Below are 14,606 nucleotides of genomic sequence, written 5' to 3' on the forward strand. Positions count from 1 at the left end.
CACAACAGCTGCATTCAATGCTTTGACCAATAACGGGGAGCGTACCAAATGCTGCATTCACTCCCCTGCCTACCTGTGACTCTACTTTCAGGGAACTATGAACCTGCATTCCAAGGTCTCTTTGTTCAGCAATGTTCCCAGGACTTTACCATTAAGTGTATAAGTCCTGCCCTGATTCCTTTCCAAAATACAACAGCTCACATTTATCTAAATTGAACTCCGTCTGCCATTCCTTGCTCCAATGGCCCATCTGACCAGATCCTGTTGTATTTGAACAACCTCTTCACTGTCCACTACACCTCCAATTTTGGTGTCTTCTGTAAACTACTGACCATACCTTATATATTCACATCCAAGTCATTTATTTAAGGCCCAATATCCATCCTTGCAGCACACTGCTGCTCACAGGCCTCCAGTCCGCAAAGCAACCCTCCATCATCCTCTGTCTCCTACCTTCAAGGCAGTTTTGTAATGGCTTGCTCTCTCTGCATTCCATGTGATCTAAACCTGCTAACCAGTCTGCTTTGTGGAACCTTGTTGAATGTCCATATAACCAGCATTCACTGCCTGGCTGAATCAATTTTGTCACTTCAAAACACTCACTCAAGTTAGTGAGACACAATTGTGCATGTACAAAGCCACAGTGACTCTCCCTGATCATTTCTTACCTTTCCCAAGAGATGATTTCCTGTCCGGCTGTGCCTTCCTTGTTCAGTCCACACCCTCCCACCAACCCACGCTCCACACCCTTGACCCTCCCTTACCGCCATGGGAGATGTAAAACATGCGGCCACACCTCCCTCTGACCTCTGTCCAAGACCCCAAAGGATCTTTTCACATCAGGCAGAGATTTGCCTGCACATCCCAAAACCTCATATACTGCATCTACTCACTAATTTAACGTGGTTCATCCAACTAACCTACACATCTTTGGACTGCGGGAGCAAACTGGAACACCCGAAGGAAATCCTCACAGACACTGGGGAGAATGTGCCAACTCCAACACAGACAGTCGCCCGAGGCTGGAATCAAACCCAGGTCCCTGGTGCTGAGGAAGCAGCACTAACCACTGAGCCACAATACTGTGGGATCTTCGGTGCTGATGTGCTGCCCCCACTGATACCTCAGTCACTCACCCTGCCTCATTTCCTAAGAGGCAGCGATGACGGAGTGAAATTATCGCTAGACAGTTAATTCAGAGACCCAGATAACGTTCTGGGGACAAAGGTTTGAATCCCATCACGGCAGATTTTGGAACGTGAATTCAATAAATATCTGGAAAAAATAATCTAGTGACGACAGGAATCCATTGTCAATTGTTGGAAAAACCCATGTGGTTCACTCATGACCTTTAGGGAAGGAAAATGCCATCCTTACCTGGTCTGGTCTGCATGGGACTCCAGACCTACAGCAACGTGGTTGACTCTTAACTGCCCTCTGGGTAAACGCAGCAATAAATGCTGGCCGAGCCAGTGACAGCCTCATCCTGTGAATGAATAAAGAAAACAGGTCAGGTTTTGTTCCTTCTCTAGTAGGTACATCCTACAAACTGAATCAGAAATGTTCTCGTACACACTGAACAAATACCTTCCATCCAAGCCCTTAACACTACAGCACTCCGAGGCCATGTTGGTAAAGTTAAAACCCCTTATCATTGCAACTATATTATTCTTACAGATAACTGAGGTCTCCCGGTAAAATTGTGTCTCAATTCCCCGCTGACTATTGGGAGAGAGTCTATAATACAATCCCAGTAAGATGGTCATCCCTTTCTTATTTCTCAGTACCAACCAAATAACTTGCCTGGATGTACTCCCAGGAATATCCTCCCGAAGCCCAACTATAATGTTATTCATAATCAAAAACACCTCTCCCCCTGCTCAGTTGGTCCCTTTCCATCCTTGCTATAGCATCTATACCCTGGAACATTAAGCTGCTAGTCCTATCCATCCCTGAGTGATGCCTCAGTAATTGCTGTAATATCCCAGTGCCATGTTCAAAACCATACCCTGAGCCACCTGCCTGACCTGTCAGGTCTCTTGCACTGAAATAAATGCAGTGCAACTGGTCCGTCGCACCTCATTCTGTGACTTGCTCTTGCCTGCCTTGACAGTCTGACCGGTGAACAGTACCAGCCTCAGACTCACCTCTTTTCTCACTATCTCTTTAGGATTACCCCGACTCCCTCACTGGTTTAATGCCTCCCGAGTGGCACTAGCAAATCTCCCTGCTCGTCAGGACCCCATGCTTTCCCTTCCTATGCCATTGGTACCAATGTACAATGTCCTCCCACTGGTTAATATCCCTTTTGAGAATATTCTGCTCCCTCTGTGAGACACTGACACCAGGGAGGCACCACCCCATTCTGATGTCTCACTGTCAGCTGCAGAAACGGCAGACTGTGACCCTGACTAGAGAGTCCCATATCACCATCGATCGTGTGGAACTGGATATACCTCACATTATGTTAGAAGCCAGTCTCACTACCAGTAACTTGGCTGTCAGTGCTACATTCCCCTGAAAGTCTATTACCACCTACATTTTCCAAAACAGTATACTTGTCTGAGATGGGGATAACCACAGGAGACTCCTGCAGTACCTACCTACCCTCCTAGCTTTCCTGGAGGTAACCCATCTACCTGACTGTATCTGCAGTATCCTGCAATCCTGAGACTGCCACCTATCACACCCCCCGGCTCCTGTCAATTCCTCACTGCCTTTAATCACTCCTCCACCAATCCATGTGATCCAATAGGATTTGCAATCACACTTCCTGCAGACATAATCATCAGGATCATTGAAACTCTCCCTAATCTCCCACATCCGACAGGAACAGCACGCCACTCTACAACAGGCCATCTCTCTGCCTTAACAACCTACAGACCAAGACAAAGGCACAGTCTTACTGCTCGAAAAAATACTGCCCGAGAATAACTTAATGCTTACGTTTCATATCTTAAACATTTAATCAAGAGACCGTAAGACATTAAAAAGAAATTCTCACCTGACTCACGATTGTAGATTTAATAAAATAAAACTGACTAAGATTGATGTTTGAAGAGACTGAAACTCACTGAGCTGATCCCTGGCTCTGAGTACTTCCAAGGGTGAGGTCTCTCTGAGGGCAGCTGTGAAATGTCACTGTTTCTCTTCTCTGCCCACTCCATTAACTTCACAGCAAGTCAGCTCAGAGAGGTCACTGCTTGGTTTTATTCACTGGGGTTGCCTTTGCTGCCCAGACCAGTATTTATTGGCCCCCTTTACTTGTTTTGGAGAAAGTGGTGGTTAACCGCCTCCCTGAAATGCTGCAGTCCATGTACACCACAGTGATGTTTGGACAACAGTCCCCCTCTGGCCCCACAATTCTCCCTGTCTCTGTAATCCCCCTCCGCCTTCAGAAATTACATTTCCGTGGCATCAGATTTTTATTTAGATTCATTTTTGTTTAATAAACTCCCCCCACCCCCAAAAAAAGTGAAATATTTCGCCCCCAAACAAATCTGTTGATTGACCTTTTGGAGACGCCGACACATGGACGTTGCAGTATTTTATCTCACATTGTACACGTAGAATGACAGAACTTTCTTTTAAACATTGCTAAAAAGGAAGGCAATGGCTTAATGGTATTCCTGCCAGATGAGGGACATGTGCAATGCTCCGAGGATTAGAGTTAGAATCCCAACATGGCTGATGGTGGCATCGGAATCCAATACAATCTAGAATGAAAAGGCAAATGATGACCATGAAACTATTGTCGATTGTTAGAAAACCCATCTGGTTCACTAATGTCCTGTAGGGAAGGAAACTGTCATCCTCACCTGGTCTGGCCTACATGTGACTCCAGACCCACAGCAATGTGGTTAACACTCAACTGCCCTCAGGAAAACTACTTTAAAAACTGTTAACAAATACTCCGCAGGTATCACTTAAAAACTGACTGTTCCCATTGGGACCATGTGAATTTCTGAACGGCCTGAACTAAAACTGAGTTTCAGCTTCACCTTCTCCCTGTCTCCCCTCGCTCTGTTTTCATCTAACTCCAGAACACTCATTGAGCCAAGCAGCCCTCACAGTGCAGCCCTGTCATTTTCATTGCCTGCTCACACCTACACTGCCCTCAGCCTCCTGTCCTGTTCCAATGCATCTCAATGGGAGCTCAGGGACAGCACCTCATCTTTCAATTCAGCCCTTTGTAACCCCAGAGTCAACATGGACCTCAGCAGTTTCTGAATGAACAGACAGTTGTCAGAATCTGAAACATTCCACCTGAAAAGGTACTGGAATTTGAGTCCAAAAGGACTTTCAATGGGAACTTTGCAGGAAATTGAAAATATGAAGTTTACAGGTTAACATCATGAAGTGGGTGATTGGGTCTAATCTGAGAGTTCTTACAAAGAGATGAGGTATTATTTGGATAAATTTGCAGGGCCCAGAACAGAGCACACATCCAAAGGGTGATCCAACCACGATTTTGTACATCGTTCTGCTTTACAAAAGCATTGGAGATATTTTCCCACAAATAGAACAAACCTTTCTTCTTCCACAGTTAAATGCCAATGATATTCAGATCCTGATGAATCCATTGACTGTAAAAACTTGCTTTTTAGATCCCAACTTCAATTATTCTGATTTAATATCCTATGAAGTGAATTCACAAAACAAAACTCAGTCAGTACAGGAAGAATATAAAGACATACTTTTTTCTTGGTATGTGCTTGATGTGTAAATGCCTCTCTTTAAATGGTACACACCCACCCCATCCTAGGAAGAGGACATGTCCATGCCCCTCACTGTACCTTGCCCCCAATAAAGATGGCGGCCATATCCCAGGACCTATCACCACCTGAGGGCCGCAGCCATTTTCCCATCTGCTGCAAACTCGGGAAAGAGTTTCTAATTCAGATTAACGACCCGCACAGAGTGAAACTAAAACTTCCCAGTCAAAGGTGACTCATTATCTCCCTTTCCCCGAGGCCACTCTCAGCTTCCCTGTTTGCCTCTCCCATATTCACCAACGGCCGAGTCACGTGGCTCTGCACAGGCGGAGTTCCTGGTGACGTGTCATCCCACTGGCCACGCCCCTCATTCACTCCCATTGTTTGAATGACCAGCTGGTTCCACTTGGTCCACCAGTCCCACCACCTTTTCCTATTGGTCCGAAGTTGCCATCAATCAGCTGGACCCCATTGTGAGGTCAGTGGTGGGATCCTCCCCCTGCCTGAATCAAACCGGAAGGTGGATGGATGGTGTCAATCAGGAACAACAAGCAGGAGGTGCTGGAAAGCTCAGCAGGTCTGGCAGCATCTGGGAACAGGAATCTGTCCAGTGGCCCTTCCTCAGAACCGATGGGAGCTGGGAAAATTAGGATCCTGACAGCGTGGAAACAGGCCATTCGGCCCTAAAAGTCCACAGCGTCCCTCCGAAGGGTATCCCACCCAGACCCATTCCCCTACCCTATTACTGTATATTCCTCCTGACTAATGCACCTCACCTACACATCCCTGAGCATTATGGGAAATTTAGCTTGGCCAATTCAACTAACCTGCAGATCTTTGTACTGCAGGAGATAGGGGCTAAAGAGTAAATAATAGGCAGGGACAGAACCCAAAGAGAGACCAGTACATTTGGAAAGACAAAGGAGTGGATTATAAGCAGGCTGGGATTGTGCATAGCTGTTAATGGAGGGGACAGGAACTGGTGTCTGGCAGCATTTCAGTGGTGGTAATGGAAATGGCAGACGACGATCTACGTTTTGCTGCAAAAACAGACCCCGAGCTTCCAGCTGCCTGTCACTTTAACACACGAGCCTGTTCCCTGGCCAACATCCCTGTCTCGTGCTTACTGCAGTGTTCCAGTAAAGCCTGAACATACCAAATGGCCCCGTATTTCAAGGACTGCAATTTTCTCTCCCACGTTGTTAATACCATTGAAAGTGTCTCCTCCGCGTCCAGCATCTTTGCCTTTGAAACCCACACATCCAACTGCAAGGATAGAACCCTCCCTAAGTCCTTACCTTCCACCCAGATACAACACATCATCCTCTGCCATTTCCACCACTTACAATCAGACCCCACCACCAGACACTTAAGGAGTTTGACAGGATAAATCGTGAGAGGATGTTTCCCATCATGGGGGAGTCTGAAACCAGATTGTGGGTCAGTCACGGAATCAAGGGTTCCGCTTCAGATTCATCAAGTTTAGGGCGACACCGACGCCGGTAAGGGGTTTCAGTAGCAATGGAGCTGGGGGGAGGAGGAGACAAACAACGTTTCAGAGATTGGAATTCCTGGTGTTAGTGATTGTGTAGATACCTGATCAGAAGGTCACCTTGGGGTTACAGATATGAGAGCAATATTACGAAGAGTGTAGTTCTGCCTCAGAGTTCCCAGGGAGAGGGAGGGGCTCAGCAGTAAGGAAAAGGAATTTGTCAGGCAACGGGTTTAACCATTATAATGTTTCATTGGAGGAAGCTGCACCTAATCGAGTAGTGGGAATGTGGTCAGCAGTTTGATAACTGAGTAACAGTGGAGCAATGGAGAGGGATGATGGGGAGGGAGAGCTCTGCAACAATTACTGACTGAGCTGGTCAGGTCCTAAAGGATATAGCTGCTCAACTGAGTCTGCAGTGGGTGGTGAGGGAACCAACAAGAGGGAAAAACATACTCGATCTCATTGTTATGAATTGACCAGCTGCAGATACATCTGCCCATGACAGTATCGGTACGAGCGACCATCACATATTCCTTTTGGAGACAAAGTCTTGCCTTAAAGTTAAGAAAAATCTCCATTGTGTTGAGTGGCACTAACACCATTCTAAATGGGATATACTTTGAAGAGATGTTAGATCTTAAACTGGGTACCTCTGAGGCACTGTGGGATAATAACAGCAGCAGAACTGTACTCCAGCACAATCTGTAATCTCATGGGTTTGTAAATCCCGCTCTCACCCATCACAATGGACAGGAAAGGAGGGCATGCCCAGAGCAGCACCAGGCATACCTAAAAACAAAGTGCCAACCTGGTGAAGCTACCAAACAGGACTACGTGCATATCAAACAGCATCAGCAGCAAGCAATAGAGTTAAGTGATTCTACATCCAATGGAACAGATCGGAGCTCTGCAGTTCTGCCACACCCAATTGTGAACAGCGATGGACAATTAAACAACTCACTGGAGGACGCATCACAGGTATCCCCACCCTTACTGATGGAGGGGCCTCTCACATCAATTCAGTTTGAATAACATCAAGAAATGGTTAAGTAGTGCATAGGCTACAGGTCCTGCAAATATTCTGGAAATAGTACAGATGGCTTGTGCTCCAGAACGTGCCATCCACCAAGCCACGTACCGCTTCAGCACTGGCATCGAACAACAATGTAGAACAGGCATGTTCAACACAAACACAGGGCAATCCAACCCAGGAAATTTCCCTCTATCAGTCCATACTCGATCAGCAGTAAAGTGATGGAAGTAGTCATCAACAGGGCTACCAAGCAGCAGCTGCTCAGCAACAGCCAGCTGAGTGACACTCATTTTAGGCTCCACCAGGGCCACTCAGCTCCCGATTGTGGTACTGCCCTGATTCACAACCTGACAACCAGCTGAATCCCAGAGGTGAGGTGAGGGGGACAGCCCAGTCCCACTCCAACACCACTATTTCTAGCTGATTCCACCCTCACCTCAGCTCAGAAACTCTCACCCACCTTGTGTTATCTCGAGACTTCATTATCCAAACACACTCCTGGCCAACTTCCCACATTCAACCTCCCTGTAATCTCAAGAAAAACTAAATCTCTGCCCAAGTACTCCCTTGTTCGAAAACTTGTTGATCCATCAAAAGGCTGCTATTCATAATCAACAACATAGACCCACAGAGATGTACAGCATGGAAGCAGACCCTTCAATCCAACCTGTCCATTCCGACCAGATATCCCAACCCAATCTAGTCTCACCTGCCAGCATCCGGCCCACATCCCTCAATTTAAAATTCTCACCCTTGATGTAATTTTTGGTTGTGACCATCCCCAGCTCGCTGTATCTCACACCCTTTGAGACCTCGACAACCCATTCTGTTCGAGACTCCCAATGATCTGTTAATTCATTACCTCACCTGTGTGGCTGCTTTTACAGTTGCCAAAGCAACAAGGTCTGAAATCCGCAGCTAAAACCTCACAGGTCTGCTTTCCTCCTTTAAGATATTCCTAAAACCTGCTTATTTGGCAATGCTTTTGGTCACCTGACCTAATACCATCCTTCTCTGGCCTGATGTCTAAAGTTCCCAATAATAGTTCTGTGAAATTATAAGCAGGACAATAAAATTACAACTGTTCTTGATTTGGACATCATCTTCAAATCATCACTGTTACTGTAATGAATAATGTGTAATGTCTCTTACCCAACCACATTGTGGGAGCACCTTCACCACACAATCTGCAGCTGTACAAGAAAGTCAAACATCACCCTCTCCCCAGGCAACAGGGCTTTGGCATTAATCACTGGGATCTGTGGAAGGAGAAATACACATGATGTTTCAGGGAGTGCAAAACGGATTACAGGGAATGAAAATGGTGCAGAATTTGATCGTCAGAAATGGAAGGAAAATACACATGTTTATTGGAAAAAAGAATTCTTGACAGTCAAAGATTTTCCAGAAAAATATTAATAAGCAGCACATGGTCAGGGGCTCGGCGGCAGTGAAAAATTAACTTACTAAAACGTCTGTAAAAGTAATAGTAAAATAATAAACAGACCAAAAATACACCCATTGTTCGAGACTGAGGAAGCTAGATATTGACAAAGTGGTCATGAGGGAGCCCAGAGATGAAGCAGAACAGTATAAGCTGTTATGATCCCACAGTCAGAGATGTATATCACCGACACAGACCCTTCGGTCTAACTCATCCATGCCAACCAGGTATCCGAACCTAATCCATTCCCATTTTGCCCATAGCCCTGTAACCGCTTCCTAATCATATCATGTGTCTATTTAGATGCCTTTAACATGTTTTAATTGTACTAGCCTCCACCACTTCCTCTGGCAGCTCATTCCACCCACTGCAGGAAAGAGTTGTCCTTTAGGCCCCTTTGAAATTTTATCCACTCACCCTAAAGCAATGCCCTCTACTTCTGGACACCACCACTCCAGGGAAAAGACCTTGTACAATTTAGTCTATTCATGCCCCTCATGATAGTATAAACCTCCATAACATCACCGCTCAGCCTATGGCACTCCAGGGAAAACAGCCCCAGCCTCCAACCTCAAATCCTAAAAGCATCCTTTTTTGAAACATTTCAAGTTTCACAGCACTCTTCTGATCGGAGGCAGGTCTGAACTGCACATAATATTCTAACAAATGTTCAAAGTTTGTGCGAAGATTTGTAGCTCGGGTGCTTGTTGTAGTGGTTCTGTTCGCCGAGCTGGAAGTTTTAGTTGCAAACGTTTCGTCCCCTGGCTAGGAGACATCATCAGTGCTGTGGAGCCTCCTGCGAAGCGTTTCTTTGATGTTCCTTCCGGTATTTATAGTGGTCTGTCCTTGCCGCTTCCGGGTGTCAGTTTCAGCTGTCCGCTGTAGTGGTTGGTATATTGGGTCCAGGTCGATGTGTTTGTTGATGGAGTTTGTGGATGAATGCCATGCCTCTAGGAATTCCCTGGCTGTTCTCTGTCTGGCTTGCCCTATGATAGTAGTGTTTTCCCAGTCAAATTCATGTTGCTTGTTGTCTGAGTGTGTGGCTACTAGGGATAGCTGGTGTTCATGGATGCGGATTGTTAGCTGTCTTCCTGTTTGTCCTATATAGTGTTTTGTGCAGTCCTTGCATGGTATTTTATAAACTACATTAGTTTTGCTCATGTTGGGTATTGGCTCCTTTGTTCTAGGAAGTTGTTGTCTGAGCGTGGCTGTTGGTTTGTGTGCCGTTATGAGTCCGTTATGTGCAGAGGGAGCTGGGTGCCCTTGTGCATGAATCACAGGAAGCTGGTTTGCAGGTACAGCAGGTAATTAAGGCAGTGAAGGGAATATTGTCCTTCATTGCTAGAGGGATGGTTATGCTGCAGCTGTACAGGGTGCTGGGGAGGCCACACCTGGAGTACTGTGTACAGGATTGGTCCCCTTATATGAGCAAGGATGTACTGGCACTGGAGACAGTACAGAGGAGGGTCACTAGTTTGAGTTGGGAGTTGAGAGGGTGGTGTATGTGGAGAGATTGAGAAACCTGGTTCTATAGTCATTGTAATTTAGAAGAATGGAAGGTTGGAGAGGAAACAAATAAAATTATGAGGGGAGGAGATAAGACAGAAACAGGGAGGCTATTTCCACTGAGGGCGGGTCAAACTACAGAGGATAGCCTCAAAATAAGGTGGAGCAGATTTAGGACTGAGATCAGGAGGAGCTTCTTCAGCTAAAGGGTTGTGAATCTGTGGCGTTCCCTGCTGACTGCAGCATTTGAATGCCTTTAAGGCAAAATGTAGATTTGTAAACAGGGAAAGAATTAAGGGTTATGGTGAGAGAGCAGGAATGTGGAGCTGAGGCCATGAAAAGATCAGCCCTGATCTTATTGAATGGCAGAGCAGGCTGGAGGGGCCAAAGTTCTTGCCTTGTGCCATCAAAATTGGACTTTGTCCAATTCAGAACCTTAACTTGTAGATCTGGTCTATTATTTTCTGTAACTATTTTAAAACTAGTAGAATTATCGGAGACTCCCAACAGTGTGGAAGCAGGTCATTCAGCGCAACACATTGATACTGACGCAGAGATACTAATGTCCCCCTGTAACATTGCATTTCCCAGGGCCACCCAACCCGCACATCCCCGAGCACTGTGGGTAATTCAGCCTGGATAATCCACCCAACCTGCACATCCCTGAACACTGTGGGTAATTCAGCCTGGATAATCCAACCTACATCTTTGGACTGTGGGAGGAAACCAGAGGATCCAGACGAAATCCATGCAGAAAACACCAATAAGGTGATCATCCCTTTCTTATTTCCCAGTTCCACCTAAATAACCTCACTAGGTGTACTCCCAGGAATATCCTCCCTCAGCAAAAACATAATGCTATCCTGAATAAAAAATGCCACCCCCCCTCCTCTCTTGTCCCCCTTTCTATCCTTGCTATAGCATCTATACCCTGGAACATTAAGCTGCCAGTCCTACCCATCCCTGAGTGATGCCTCTGAAATTGCGATAATATCCCAGTGCCATGTTCAAGACCATACCCTGAGCTCATCTGCCTTCTGTGTCAGACCTCGTGCGTGGAGGTAAATGCAGTGCAACTGCTCAGTCTGACTTCATTCTGTGCCTTGCCCTTGCCTGCCTTGACTATTTGACTTCTGAACTGTACCTCCTTTCTCATTATCTTCTTGGATTTACACCCACTCCCTCACTGGTTTAATGCCTCCCAAGTATCTAACAAATCTCCCTGCTTGATATTAGACACCTTCCAATTCAGGTACAATCCATCCTTTTTATGCAGGTCATCTCTACTCCAGAGGAGATCACAATGATTACAAATGCCCTTTAGATTATCCTTAAACCTATTCGCCAAAGCTATCTCACGTCCCTTTTTTGCCTCCTGATCTCCCTCTTAATTATACTCCTACTGCCTTTATACTCAATTTTTTTGGATTGGAATAAATGCAAAATATAACATCCTGACAAAACAAATGAGGGCAGGACTTACACTCAATAAAAGTAGGGCCTTGAGTAGTGATATGGGAACAGAGAGACCGAGGGCTTCACAACTTTGAAGTCTGTGTCACATGTAGATGGTTAAGAAGGTATTTAGCATGCTTGCCTTCACTGTTTAAACCTTTGAGTACAGGAGTTGGGACGTTATGTTGAGGATGTACAGGACACTGGGGAGGCCTTGTGCTGTTATAGGAAGGATATTATTAAATTGGAGCAGGTTCAGAAGAGATTTACCAGCATGTTGCCATGAATGGAGGGATTGTGTTCTAAGGAGAGGCTGGATAGGCTGGGAATTTTTTCACTGGCGTGCACGAGGTTGAGGGGTGACCTTATTCGAGGTTTATAAAATCAGAAAGAGTGTAGACAAGGTGAATAGCCGGGGGAGAGGGGGATTCAAAACTCGGGTGCATTCATTTTGAGAAGAAATAAGAAAGATTTGAGAAAAGACATTAGGGTTTAAAAAAAACCAATTTAGACACGTGGAATGAACTTCCAGAGGAAGTGGTAGCTGTGAATACAATTACAGTATTTAAAAGACATTCAGATAAGGACATAAATAGGAAATATTTGGATGGATGTGGACCAAGCAGAGGCAGGTACAATTAGTTCAGTTTGGAATTATGGTTGGCATGGACTGGTTGGACCAAAGGGCCTGTTTCCTTGCTGTATAACATTATGACTAATTCTCACTAACTCTAAATTCCTCCATCCTCACAACGCTCCTGATCACTGACACCTCATCCAGCCTCACAACTCTTCCTTATTTATATAATTCCTCACCAGCCACAGAACGCTCCCTATCTCATGTCCTCCAGTTTCTCAAATCTCTGTGATATGTGCCTTCCTTTAGTTCCAGCCTTGAGGATGCCCTCATTCACTCCGATTGGTTGGAGGACAAACTGGTACGACCTGGTCCTCCAGTACTGCCCTCTGCCCCCTATTGGCCTGCGCTGGCATCAATCATCCGGGGCCCGTTGTGAGGTGAGTGGTGGGATCCTCCCTCTCTCTGCCCTCGGATGAGCTTCAATATTCACAGTCAATGGGGCAGTGTCACAGAGCACGGGGACTGGGGGCTATTCAGCCCATTGGGGCTGTACTCTCTCCCTCCGGAGATGCTGCACATCTGTCCAAATTCCCTTCCTATTTGCCCATCGCCCCCCAAATCTTCCCTTAAAATGTAAAATTCCAATCTGTTTATGAATAACTGCTGAGTCTGTCCAGCTGCCATTCAGACTGTTCCAGATGCTCAGAACTTACTGAATAAAATAATGTTCACATATTACTTGCCAATTACATGAAAATAGTTACTAAAATTGTGACATTGTTAACATTTCCCCTCTCTCTGCAAATTTAATATCCTAGAAACAAATTTGCACCTGGTTAAAATCACTTCTCAGCTCCAAGGACAATTATCTGTGCTTCTGCTAGCTCTCCACAAAAGAGGAACACAACTTATTTTCATTTATTAGTGCCATAGAGATGTACAGCACAGAAGCAGACCTTTGGTCCAATTTGTCCATGCCAACTAGGAATCCTCAACAAATGGAGCCCCATTTGCCCGTAATTGGTCCGTATCATTGGAAACCCTTCCTATTCATGTATCCAATCGGATGCCTTTCAAATGTAATTTTATCAGCCTCCACTACATCATCTGACAGCTCATTCCACACACACAGCTTGAAACCTTTGCCCCTTAGATCCGTTTTAAATCTTTGCCATCTCAACTTAAGCCCATGTGATCTTGTTTTGAACCCACCTAACTTGGGGGAAAAGACCCTGGCTGTTCACCTTATCCATGTCCCTCATGACTTTATAAATCTCCATGAAGTCACCTCTCAGTCTTTGACTCTCCAGGGAAATTAACCTAGCCAATTCAGCCTCTCCCTGTAGCCCAAATCCTCCAACCCTAGCAAAGTCTTTGTAAATCTTATCTGAACTCTTTCAAGATTCACAACATCCTTTCCAGAACAGGGAATTTCAAGCTTAAAACAGAATTCCTGAAATGGCTTAATCAATGTCCCGTCCAGCCACAATCTGACGCCCCAGCGTCTGCACTCAATGCATTGACCAATAAATAAGCATACCAAACATTACCTTCACTAGCCTGCCTACTTGCGACTCTACTTTCAAGAAACAATGAACCTGCACTCCATGGTCTCTATGTTCAGCAACATTCCCAAGGACTTTACCATTAAGTGTATAAGTCCTGCCCTGATTTGCCTTTCCAAAATCCAACAGCTTACATTTGTCTAAATTGAACCCAGTCTGCCATTCCTCGCCCCAATGGCCCATCTGGTCAAGATCCTGTTGCATTCTGAACTAACCTTCTTCATTGGCCACTACACCTCCAATTTTGGTGTCTTCTGTAAACCTACTGACCATATCTCATATATTCACATCCAAGTCAATTATTTAAGGACCCAATATCCATTTCTGCAGCACACTGTTGCTCACAGACCTCCAGTCCACAAAGCAACAGTCTTTCACCACCCTCTGCCTCCTACTTTTAAGCCAGTTTTGTATCCAAATGGCTAGTTCTCCCAACATTTCATGTTATCTTACCATACTAACCAGTCTGCTTTGTTCAATGTCCATATAGACAACGTCCACAGTCTGCCTTCAATCATCTTTGTCACATCTTCAAAAAAAAATCAAGTAAGAGAGAGAATTTCGCACACAAAGCCATGTTGACTATCCCTCATCATTTCTCATCTTTCCCAATACATGTATATCCCGTCCCTCAGAATCCCTTCCAACAACTTGCCTGCCACTGACTTCAGGCTCACTGATTTCTTGTTCCCTGGCCTTTCCTTACCACCTTTTTAAATAATGGCACATGCCTTCCAGCACCTCTTCAGTCACCAATGACAATATAAATATCTATGGAGGGGCACTGCCATCACTTTCCTAGCTTTCCACAAA

At 45.4% G+C, this 14,606-nt stretch overlaps 1 long non-coding RNA gene across 1 annotated transcript; it reads right to left on the minus strand.

The window, feature by feature from the left end:
* Positions 1-1,381: 1,381 nt before the first annotated feature.
* On the minus strand, positions 1,382-14,323 carry LOC132814806 (uncharacterized). Its single transcript, XR_009644495.1, has 4 exons — positions 14,256-14,323; positions 8,396-8,502; positions 4,531-4,638; positions 1,382-1,486 (listed from the first exon to the last, which is right to left on the minus strand). It is a non-coding gene; the product is annotated as an uncharacterized LOC132814806 (long non-coding RNA).
* Positions 14,324-14,606: the final 283 nt, after the last annotated feature.

Source organism: Hemiscyllium ocellatum, unplaced genomic scaffold (assembly GCF_020745735.1).
Source record: "Hemiscyllium ocellatum isolate sHemOce1 unplaced genomic scaffold, sHemOce1.pat.X.cur. scaffold_926_pat_ctg1, whole genome shotgun sequence".
Lineage (NCBI taxonomy): Eukaryota > Metazoa > Chordata > Chondrichthyes > Orectolobiformes > Hemiscylliidae > Hemiscyllium > Hemiscyllium ocellatum.